The sequence below is a fragment of the Talpa occidentalis genome, unplaced genomic scaffold (assembly GCF_014898055.3).
Source record: "Talpa occidentalis isolate TD23 unplaced genomic scaffold, MPIMG_talOcc4v2.1 talOcc4.15, whole genome shotgun sequence".
Taxonomy (NCBI): domain Eukaryota; kingdom Metazoa; phylum Chordata; class Mammalia; order Eulipotyphla; family Talpidae; genus Talpa; species Talpa occidentalis.
The window spans coordinates 21,941,601-21,954,100 of NW_023601543.1; the positions used below are offsets into that span (position 1 = coordinate 21,941,601).

Below are 12,500 nucleotides of genomic sequence, written 5' to 3' on the forward strand. Positions count from 1 at the left end.
TCAGTCTTTTAGCTTCTCCCTGCCCAGTTTCTCTCTTCCTTAGGGTAGGGCAGGGAACCTGGAACCTTCCTTTTCTCTGGGATTACTCTATTATAAGGGAGGTGGTAATTCCCCTCTTTACCTCCTTTTGGCTGAAGATTAATCATTTAACGTCATGTAGATTGACAGGATGACAGAAAAATTTATATACAAACAGGGAATTTACACAGGCAAATAAGATCCCCAAGAGGGTTAAACAAATTGGGGATATCATTCTAGACTAAGAAGTATTGAATAGGATTTTGGGAATTCAAAAGAAAGGAAGACAATTTTGGGGAAGATGACAAATATAAATTGTTTGCTGGGACTGAGAGGAATTATAATTAGCAAATTTTGCTAGGTTCCTCCCTGTCTACCACACCTAGCTCCGGTTGGGTTGTGGTTATCTGTGGTGACTGCCAGAGTGGCACATCCTGGGGAGGCCTACCCTGCTGCACCCCAATAACACTTTGTTCCTTTTTATTGCTGAGTCATATTTTTGTATGAATGTACCACTGTTTATCCATTCACACAGTTAACAAACACTCAAACTATTTTCAGTTTGAGGTGATTATAAATAGAGCTGCCACAAGCATTTGTTAACAGATTTTTGAGTGAACATAAGTTTTCATTTCTCTAGAGTAAATATCTGGGGGTAGGATTGATGGATCACGCGTAAGTATAGGTTGAGCATTATAAGAAAATATCAAACTCTTTTCCTCATGGCTGTGCCATTTTAGTTAAAATTATGAATGAGTGTAATTTTATGAGACTTTTTTTTCCGTTCATTTTCTGAGTGAATCATGTTTTTTCCCCAGTAGTTTGTATATGTGGAAAATGTACGAGCAAGATGTAAGAGTTTCAGTTCCTTAGCTCACGTGCTCGCACCTTGGTAGTGACATTCAAGTAGGTATGTAGTACTATCTTATTGTGTTTATGCTTTCATGTGAGTACTCTTATTGTATATTGCATATTGTACTTTTTGTTTTTAAATTTTAGCCATTCTAGTAGGTATGTAGTGTATTTCCTTGTACTCTTTGAAATTGATGAATCTTATTCTGTGTAAATTGTACTCTAATAGTTGATTATTTAAAAAATACCAGCAACAAATCAGAAGAAAACAGTAAGAACATAAAAGTGACTAAGGACGAATAGGTAAAGAAAAAAAAACATAAAATAAAAAAGAAAAGCACAAACATGGCAAATGATTAAAGTAGAAAATTCGTAGAAAGAAATGATGTATGTACAAAGGTGTATAAATAGAACTGTTTATATAATATTACTAGTGGTGAGGAACTGTTGGAAAGTCTCTTAAGTATGGGTTAGTGGGGAGAGTGGATAAGGATCGCTATTGCGTTAATTCACATGTGCGCAATGACTCATGATTTTGAGCATCTTTTCATGTGCTTAGATATCATTTAAATTGGATTTATTATTGAGTTGTAATTGTTTTTTATTGATTTTTGGATGCAAAGCTTTTATCATTTGGATTACAAATATGTTTTACTTGTTTGCTCCTTGTATTGTTCTCAGAACAAGAAATTTTCATTTTGATAAAGACCAATTTATCAATTTCTTACTCTTTTTCTTTTTGTGGGACAGCTAGGTCTTTGCCTAAGATAAGATCTTGTTGGTTTTCTCTCTTTGAAGTTTCATAGTTTTGTTTTCATTTCTCTGATCCATGTTGAATTAACTTAAAGTTTAATTTCCGATGAATAATTTTACTTGTTTTAACTCAGTGAATCAGTATGCTTTGGAAGTGTGATTGTAGGAACTTTTGTTTTCAGTTGGTGTTTGGAAGCGTAGCTTTGTGAAGTACTTATGAGCACCTCACCTTGAGAACTAGTATCAACTACAGTTGTATCCTGAGTTACTCTAAAGTTTGTACCTGGGACAAGTATAAATGAAAGAATACCTATCTTTAATACTAATATTTATTCTTACTACCTATTTCCTGTAGTATTGTTTCATTAAAAACAAATGCTTATCCTCATCCTCTAAACAATTTCATGTCTAGATCATTTGAAAAATACTGGCTTAAATACCTAAGTTGGAACTCAAAATTGTCTTTCCCACTGCTCCTAAAGATTACTTGTTATTGGTTTCTCTCTGCTAAGTAATAATCCTACTTTGCTTTTTTTAAAAACACAGTTTTTGCTAATAACTTAAAAAAATTACATAATACTGCCATCTGTATTGTCAGAAAATAACAGTGAGTGGAGTAATTGAAATTTACTGTAAAGCTGGAGATTTTTCTCTTTTACAAGTTATTTTAGTTGTGATAAAATTTTAGTGAGCTAAACTGGTGATGCTTGAGGAGCTTTGGTGTTTGTGTTTCCTTTTCTATCCCTGTCTGATCCCTGTCTTTTCCTCCTCAGTAACAGAAAGACGGCTGGCATCCGCCTAAGGGATGGACGTGGGTGGAGGGTACTAGAGCAGCTATTCAATAGTTGGTAATGGCTGAGTGATGTTGGCACTATTCTCATGTTCTGGTAGCATTTGTTTGTTGGGCTGTGTTGGTTTCATTTTTGCTGTTTTTTATGTGGGTCCTTCATCCCTTTCCTCTTAAGACTGGCTCTGATTCTCTGTGTACATTGCTGTACTAAGACCCTGAGTTCACTTCTAGCGAGACTGGAATTGCTCTGCTCTAATTCCCAGTATAATTAGTTTAGTTTTGTGGGCCCAATCAGCTTTGCCTAAGGGCTGTGCAATCAGAAAATATAGCCCATCTATCTCTTTGCATGGAAGATAAGCAGATTCAGAAGGGTATTGGGTCAAAGAAAATTCAGAAATTGCTGGTTTTCATACATTTATCTTTTGAAATGTATTTAAATTAAGTTGACTTTCAGAATATAAAAATTCATGAAAAGTTTGTAGAGTATTATGAAGTATTACAACTGAAGTAAGTTAGGGATGCAAAACCAGAAAAAGTCACACTCATCCAAAAATCACTTTTCTTTTTATTTCTTTCATTTAAAAAACTAAAAATTAATATAATGGATAGCAATTTTTATGTGCCATTATTTTGCAATACTATATAATTTTCAGGACTATAGCTTTACACCTCAGTAAATGTATGCATCATATCACATCTACCACCGAAGTTCTAGCACCATTCACACCACTATGCAATTGACCCCCTTCATCCATTCTTCCTACCCCCTTTCTCATTCCCTTCTGCTAACCATAATTTTTAAAAAAGATTTATTTATTTATGCATACAAGAACTGGGGTACAGGCCAGAGGTGCGGGGGTGAGAGGATTCACCAGAGACAGAGTGGGGAGCAGAACAGGCGGGTCTACTGAAATACACTGCTGAGGGGAGCAGCAGGCGAGACTAAAGAGGTCTGCTGCACCATATGTGGGTTAGCTCCCTGGCTGGGCATTGAAATCAGGCCACAGTGGCTGGCAATGGCTTGATAGTGCTGAGACTTCACCCCTTGCTCCACTAGGGAGGCCCCTACCCATAGTTTTGCTCTCAGTTTACAGGTTTGTTTTATTTGTCTGCTTTGTTTCATTATACTTCACACATGAGTGAAATCATCCTGTATTTGTCTTCCTGTTTTTATTTTGCTTAGTATAATCCCTTCCAATTGCACCCATGTTGTTTCAAATGGCAAGAGTTCATCTTTTGTTTTAATAGCTGAGTAGTATTCCATTGTGCATACATAGCACATTTTCTCTAATTCACTTATTAGTCATTGAATGCTTAAGTTGTTTACAGTTCTTGGCCATTGTAAATAGTGCTGCAATAAATATGAGGGGTGCATATATGTCTTGGCTTGTATAACACATAGAAATTTAGTGGACTATATTGACCACAGAGTGCTCTTTATATCAAAAGGTAGTTGTCATTCACATACACAGTATCTTACCCATCAAACAATTGAAGGAGTTGGAGGTTAAAGAAAATAAATATTTAAAGTATTAAGTATATATTAGAGATTTAAGTTGCAGTTCCCTTCTTCATTGTTTGATTGAAAGCACTTTAATTGAAGAGTTTACATTTAGATGTAATTCACAGTAATCATCCAATAGGGAAGGGAAGATAGACTAACATTTATTATATTTCTGCTTAGTTAGACACGCCATTAGAATAACTCTTTGAGAAATAATCACTATTATTCCTTGGCCAATGAAGAAATTAAAACAGACAGGAAACAGGTAGGAAATATGTGCCCAAGCTGGGATTTTCAACTCAGGTCTTTGTGATTTACAAGTCTCTTCTTTTCCCTCACTCTGCTGTTCTAGAGTATGAAAACATTTTTTACAATTTTTTTCTAGAGGAAACTATAAGTAGAACTGTACCAAACAGAAGCTACCCCAGGTCATTTTCTTGTTCTCTGCACTCAGTCTGAATGTTAAACATGGCAACCATTTTTCCAGCATCTGGACTGAAAAGAATCATATCAGTTATGTAATGCTAGTCACTTTAATACCTGGATTTTTCAGAAGTCATTAAAATGATAAATCAATATTTAAAAATAGCTCTAGCTTCAGTTTGGAAAAAAAATGTTTTGAAGATGAATGCATGCTAAGTTGGGAATTGGGGAGGGGGAGGGAAAGCTGACCTTTCTTTTTAGTCTGAATAAATTAGTAGAGGAAAGTAAAGTCTAGCTAAGTAGTATATAAAGCAGTATTTTGAGCTTTTCTTTTTTAATGTGAAAATCATAAAAATACATCTTCAAGATTTTTTGTTGAAGACAAATATTTGTAGCATAAACACTTTATATTTTAATTAGGTAAGAAATTTAAATGGTCTGTTTGATGTCCTATTAATATTCTTCTATTGACAACTGCCTGTTAAATGATGTTGACTTGCTAGAGGCAAAACTGTCCTTCAAATATTCATGATTTTCATCAAAACTGCATGGTATTGGAACAAGAACAGACACACAGACCAATGGAATTGATATAGAAAATCCAGAAATAAACCCACAGATTTATGGTCAACTAATCTTTGACAAAGGAGCAAAGAATATGCATTGGAGCAAAGAAAGTTTGTTCAATAAATGGTCCTGGGAAAACTGGGTTGCTACATGCAAAAGAATGAAGCTTGACTACTACCTAACACCATGCACAAAAACCAACTCAAAATGGATTAAAGAACTAGACATAAGACCTGAAACCATAAAATACATAGAAGGAAATATAGGCGAAACACTACATGACACGCACATCAAAGACATCTTTACAGACACATCACCCAAAGCAGTGATAGTGAAGGCAAAGATAAACAGCTGGGACTACATCAAATTAAAGAGCTTCTGCACAGCAAAAGAGACAATAACAAAAACAAAGAGAAACCCCACCGACTGGGAGAACATTTTTGCACACAACACTAATGATAAAGGACTGATCACAAAAATCTACAAAGAGCTGATGAGACTCAACAAAAACAAAGAAAATAATCCAGTCAAAAAATGGGCAGAAGAGCTAAAAAGAAATTTCTCTGAAGTGGAAATGCAAATGGCCAACAGGCATATGAAAAAATGTTCAACATCACTTGTAATCAGGGAAATGCAAATCAAAACTGCAATGAGATACCATCTTACACCAGTGAGAATGGCACATATTAAAAAAACTAGCAACAACAAATGTTGGTGAGGTTGTGGAGAAAAAGGAACTCTTCTGCACTGTTGGTGGGAGTGCAAACTGGTCCAACCACTATGGAGAGATTTCTTTTTTTTAAAGATTTATTTATTTATTTATACAAGCACTGGGTACAGTCAGAGGCGCAGGAGGGTGAGAGAATTCACCAGAGCAGAGAGCAGAACATGCAGTGACGAAGTACACTGCAAAGGGGAGCAGCGGGCGGCAGGAGAGGTCTGCGTGCCATATGGGACCCTCACCCGGCGTCCGGGGAATGAACCCGTGCTGCAGAGGCTGCGGGCAGCTTCGCAACCCAGCGCTCAAACGCTGCACCACCGGGGAGGCCCAATTTCTTGACCTACTAAACATAGAGCTTCCATATGATCCAGCAATTCCACTCCTAGGTATTTACCCAAAGGACACAGAAACATCAATTCCAAAGAGCACCTGCACCCCTATGTTCATAGCAGCACTATTTACAATAGCTAAGCTTTGGAAACAACCCAAATGCCCAAAACAGATGACTGGATCAAGAAGATGTGGTACATATACCATGGAATATTACTCAACATTCAAAAAAGATAAACACATGCAATTTGCAGCAACATGGATGGCGCTGGAAAGGGATCATGCTCAGCGAAATAAGCCAGAAAGAAAAAGAAAAATACCGGATGGTCTCACTCATAGCAGGAATCTAGAAAACTTAAATAAGGGACCAGGAAAAAGAATAGCTATAAGAAAGAAAATATCAAAATCAACAAACAACTATGAACAAGAGACACCCTATTGGGGGTGGGGGTCGGGGAAAGGAGGGATTGGGGTAAAAATAAGGGGGTTGTAATTGTATGGGGAATATAAAAATAAAATTAAAATTAAAAAAATTAAAAAATCTATCTACAACAAATGTTGGCGAGGTTGCGGAGAAAAAGGAACTCTCTTGCTCTGCTTTTGGGAATGCAAACTGGTCCAACCACTATGGAGAGCTGTGTGGAGATTTCTAGACCTACTAAAGATAGAGCTTCCCTGTGATCCAGCAATTACACTCCTAGGTATTTACCCAAATGACAGAAACATTAATTCCAAAGGGCTCCTGCACCCCTATTTTATAGCAGCACTATTTATAATAGCTAAGTTATGGAAACAACCCAAATGCCCCAAAACAGATGACTGGATCAAGAAGATGTGGTACATATACACAATGGAATATTACTCAGCAATCAAAAAAGATAAACACATGCAATTTGCAGCAACATGGATGGTGCTGGAAGGGAACATGTTCAGCGAAATAAGCCAGAAAGAAAAGAAAAATACCAGATGGTCTCACTCATAGCAGGGATTTAGAAAACCTAAATAAGGGACCAGGAAAAAGACTAATTATAATAAAGAAAAAATCAAAATCAGCAAGCAACAAGCAACTATAAACCAGAGACATACTAGGGGTTGGGGGAAAAAGAGAGTAGGATCAAATCAAGAGGGGTGGGAATTTTATGGGAATGATAACCAAGATGAAAATGCATACATTGTGCAAAAAATGAAAAATGATGTAAAAAATATATAAAATAAAATAAAATATTAACAAAACAAAACAAAACAAAAAAAAACAAATATTCATGATTTTACCTGGGAGTTTATGATACTTTTACTTCTAATTTATCAACCTAAATGACTTTGGCAAATAAAGTTAAAATGAATAATCATTTGCCTTATTTTAACTTCAGACTTCAGAATTTTAAACTGTGTCTAGGGTCTGGAGTGTAATTCCTAAAATTATTATTTTTGTCTGGATCGTGATGAATATGCAGTAAGGTTCTAGCAATAAATGAGAAAGTTTTGTCTTTGTAGGTAATCTGATCAAATGTAGTCTCCCTGGCATCTTGCTTAAGATTTATTTGATATAAATTAAATCTATCCCAATGCTTTATTTATTACGAATTCACAATGACCTTAACGCAGAGGGATGGGGGATGTGGATGAGCTTGATGTTCTGGAATTTATATTGCTGCTACCCTTCACGACATGAAAGGAGAATCAAAATCCTTGTTTTAGTTAATTGTTTCGTTGTTCTTTTAGAAGCTTTCTTTTCTAGTTAAGGGACAAGCTAATATAGCATGACATGCTTTAAGCATCAAACTGAGTGTTGACCAAACTGCTTTTCAGCATTTCTGTTCTCAAAGAACCTAATTAAAAGTTATTCTGAGTTACTAGCTTAGATGTTGGCCTAGACTTAGGGGAAATGGAGCCCACTTAGAGTTAATGGGTTGAACCAATTGTCCTCTGCAGTATTCTTCAGCTCCTCTAATGTTTTTCTCTTTGTTATGCCTAGAGAGGGAATGGGATCTTATTAGGCACAGAATTTTCTTGTGAAACTAAACCCTCCAAATAATGGCCTCTGACCTTTCATTAATTCTGACTTCTTAACCCCCTTTTCTTACTCCTCTGAAGTTCAACCACATATACAGGCCATTTGAGGTACAACTAAGATTTAGTCTAGTGGTGACATGTTGTGTGGGTCACAGGCTTTATTTAAAGAATTGATCTATTAGTCAAATTGGCTTTTGTTACTCTTTCTGGATTGAAATTCTAACTAGTCTCTCTTCACATCTTAGACTCCTGAATCAAACCTGATGCTATGATGACTGCTGGGTAAGGCCGAAAAGCATTACTGGAAGTGAGTTTTGCATATTCACACTCAGTTATTGGGTTTCTTAGAAATCATTTTTCTCCACTCTCTCCTCACTTTTTTGCATCCAGTTTCTAAGTTCTGTTTGCTGAGCTATCAGAGTTGCAGTGATGAAGAACATTTTCCTTTTCTTCTTGACCAGATTCAGGGTCAGTTTTTGCAAATCACTGTAAGTGACTCTCAGCCCTCTCAGACACCTTCTTTTAATTACCTATAAATAAATTTCATAGATAATATTACCTGACTATACATATAATAAAAATAAAATGCTGTGATTATATTATAATGAATGAGTGTAATTTATAATAACATAGCATGTATTTCAGGATGTAACTGTGAAAGCACAGTTGTACTAGAAGATAGAATGAAATAATTGATGCTTGTAACTTCTCCTAAACTGTTAAGTCTGGGTATATGAGAAATAAGAAGATAATTATGTATGTGAAGTACAGGAAAATGAAAAATCAGTGGTGCATATGGACCATAAAATAAAAATCTTAGAATAAGTAACAACTGACCAGACTTGCTTGTATATGAGAGAAAGAATGAAAAACTTGAAATAGAGAGAACATGTCAGTGATAACGTGTTTGAGTTTGGAGTGCGGGGTCCATGGGTTTCTAATCTTTCCTCCATCAAGTAATGGACATGCAAGATGAAGAAAATGAGGAAGGATGATATGCTTACAAATGACCTGGGCCATATTTATAAATCTAGTGACAAAATAAATCCCTGTGCTCTATGATGGGACAGGTGACCAGGCATTACAGAAGTCATATCTTGGAGTTTTCAGTACTACCTCCTGTCAAGGAAAATTTTAGGTTCCTGGTGCTGAAAAAGACCTCCAAGTCCATATCCTTCTCTAGGTGCTGAGGAATAGACTGCTTTCAAGAGACAAACAATAAAACAAGTATGTAGAAGTTGGACAATAGGCACAAGCAGCCCCAAACAAATACTTTCAATAAGATCTTTCACAGCAGAGGTTTGAGGTTTTCTTTTAATGTTATATAATTTTTTTTTGAAAATACGTAGTATGACAATAACCTGAAATATTTAAAGTAACTTAAAGTAACATGTAGTTTATTTGTCTACTCATTTAATAATGTTTTCTTTGAAATTTATTAAAAGATGACTCACGTCCTCTGACATTTTTGCAGACACTTCATTGCTTTTACATTCTTGCCACTGTTATAATAAACCGCTTTTCAGCAAATAGGTAGTTGAAAATGTTCTAATACATGGAACATGGAGTACATTTAATTTTGAGTCCATATGTCTATTTGATTTAAGCTTCTATCTACAGAAAGCCTCTGTCCTAAATTATTGGGCTTTTAACTTACAAAAGCTACCTAGCATTGGTATACACAAGAGTGTTTGATAGCTATTTGTGTTGGGTTTATTCTGGCTAAACAGTCCTCTTTTCTGGGGTATGGGGCAGTTGTTTGTGTATGGAACTGCACCATACACTCCATAACTCTAGCCTCTGCTTACCAAATGCTAGTGTTTCCTCCAGTGAGTGAGTTGTAAAACACCACAGTACATTTTCAAAATGCTTCCTGGGGAGTGGTAATCACTTACTTGTTGGCTTGAACTTGCTATAAGTGCATTACTGCATTTCTTAAAACAACCGTCACAACTTCATTTATGATTTAAAAACACTTAAGGTCCTTCCCTATGTTTCCTTAGAAGGAGGATCTTTTTCAGTGTGTCACTGTTAGGGGATGAATTGTGTTTCTGCTAAATTCAGATGTTGAAATCCTAAACCCAAGGATCTCAGAATGTGATTGTATTTGGAGATAGGGTATTTTAGAGTGGGTCATAATTCACTAGAACTGATGTCCTCTTATAAGAAGAGGAGGTTAGGACACAGAAGGAAAGCATATGAATATACAGGGAGAATGCTGCCAAGGAGAGATGTCTGAGAAGAAACCAACCTCGTTGACACCTTGATCTTGGACTTCCAGCCTCCACAATTATGAAACAATAAATCTGTTATTTAGGCTGCCCAGTCCATGGTACATTATTATGACATCCCCAGCAAACTAATACGTGATTCATTGACACCCCTTCATGTGTGTTACCTCCATGTTTGTATATTAGGGTAGCACTGTAATTTAGTGATTACACTGGAGTTCAGATTTTCAAGGTTAGAATCCAGACTCATCCTCTTAGAGTTGTCACCCTGGACACATTAATCAGCCTTGCCAAAACTTTTTTTTTTGTCTGTAGAATGAAGATAATACCTTCCTCAATGGGTTGTGAGCATTAGGTGAAATAACTAATGTAACGTATGCCTGGTGCACAGAAGAGTTCTATAAATATTCTCTTTTCATCTGCCTCCACGTGTAGGTGTGTTTTGCATTTTCAGAGAGGAGATAAGGGATGCTTGGGCAGTGAGTCTTTATTGTGGGAATTTCAGGATGCCAGATATGTGGATGGGGAGGTTTGGAGACAGTTATTTTAGATAACTTTGAAGTCAATAATGTGTGTATTAGGCCTTGTCGTTTATAAACAGAGCACCTCACACTCAGATGTGATGTACAGGATTAGCCCTAATTGTGGCTCAGGAGATATTATCATATCCTTTGCTTTCTTGTCTAACTTCTTTTAAGACACAGGAGACCTGTGCTCTGGGAATCTGTTGGCTTAAGTCTTCTTTCTCTACCTTCCATAGCACCACAGCTGACATGTTTATTAAGGGCACGTCTGTGCTCTACTTTAAGGTTTTTTTCTCCAGGAGATCAAGTTCTTTGAAGGTGGTGACTTTTCCTCATTCACTTTTGACTCCCTAAGGTCCTATTCAGTGCCAGGTTCTTTGTAGGTATGCTATAAATTGCCTGTCACTAACATTTGTTGAGTGATGCTAAGTGCTAGCTACTTTTTTTACAGTCCATTTTACAGATAAGAATTAAGTGCTCGGTTTCACACTGTTCAATGGCAGAGCTAGAATTTAAACCCAACCTGGCTATACGTAAAGTCCATGCTTTTAACCATTGTACTATATTGCCTCTTCCCTAGAAGGATTATCATCTGGGATATTGCAAGAGTGTGTTACCCAGAGAGAGAATTTGGAGCATTTCATGGGGAGGATGAAGAGCCTCAAGTACACCTTACCTGGAGGCGAGTTGGAGGATTGAGGTTGAAAAGGAAGTTATATCCTAATGTATGCACGTTCTCCTATAGGATTTGTACTTCTAGTAGTGAAGGAACAGACAATAGACTATCTTGGGAAGACATTTGCTTCATTAACAGTGCATTTGTACAGTGATATGGAGTGAATTTTTCTTGCTATAAGCCCCCAAATCGCTTCATATGCATGTTATCATTGACTCCCTACTCTTTTAGATATTGTAAGATTTATTTTAGTACAAGTTTAAGATAGTCAATCTAGCTTTAGGGAATTTGTTATATTTTTAGTGAAAATAAAAGAAAGACAAGTGAAGATGCTGCTCATAATGTTACAGGGCAAAACCCCCAAACCTGCCTGTTCTAAATGGGTTCTGCCATCCGCTGCATCAAGACAAAATATACTCTAGTGTGTAAGACCTTTAATGGAAAGGAACTTTAATACAATTAGTTTGCAACAAAGATAAAGAATATAGTTTCCAAATCAAGCATGCTAAGTTACCTGCCTCCTGTGGGTAAGTGTCCAGCCAAACAGGGTTGGCCCAAAGCAGGACCACTAAGGCCTGAAAGCCTGTCACAAGTCTATGGCACCTTCCTATGGGGACCCATAGAAAAGGGTCAGAAACAGCTAGACAAATCTGGAAGGAAAAGAGCAAAATCAAAATCAAGATAAAAGCTGCCATTTTTAACCTCCCTACGGGTCTCTCATCCACATCTGTTTCAACCAGCCCAAGGCCAAGAAGCAAGTGCAGTTTGTTCACATGGCTCTCTGTTCCATGTGCCTCCTCCGGGCCTCCTTCCTGCTCCCCATCTTCCTTCCTCCTCAGTCTCCTCTCCAGCTTCTTCTCCTCTATGCTCAGTTCAACCCTTCCTTGGGTGGAGCAAGGAACGTAGAACCTCCCCTTTCCCTGGGGAGCACCCTGTTACAAAAACAGTTCAACCTCAGATTTCTTCATTCCTTGGGAAATGAACCAGTCTATGTTTCTTCTTAAATAATATTTACTTCCTTAACACCAATGTATTTTTCATTTAAAATGCTTTAGTTAAATATGTTACTTGCTGACTCACGACCATCTTTATAGCTAT

At 36.8% G+C, this 12,500-nt stretch overlaps 1 protein-coding gene across 4 annotated transcripts in view; it reads left to right on the plus strand.

The window, feature by feature from the left end:
• KLHL13 (kelch like family member 13) overlaps window positions 1-12,500 on the plus strand; it is a 162,481-nt gene that overhangs the window by 23,608 nt on the left and 126,373 nt on the right. Inside the window, exon 1 of one of the 4 annotated variants that reach the window (XM_054695595.1) lies at window positions 8,250-8,278. The exons of the other annotated variants lie outside the window; for them this stretch is intronic. The gene's annotated coding sequence lies outside the window, so the exon portion shown is untranslated. Of the gene's footprint in view, window positions 1-8,249; window positions 8,279-12,500 lie in introns of those variants that run through there. 4 annotated transcript variants of the gene reach the window in all.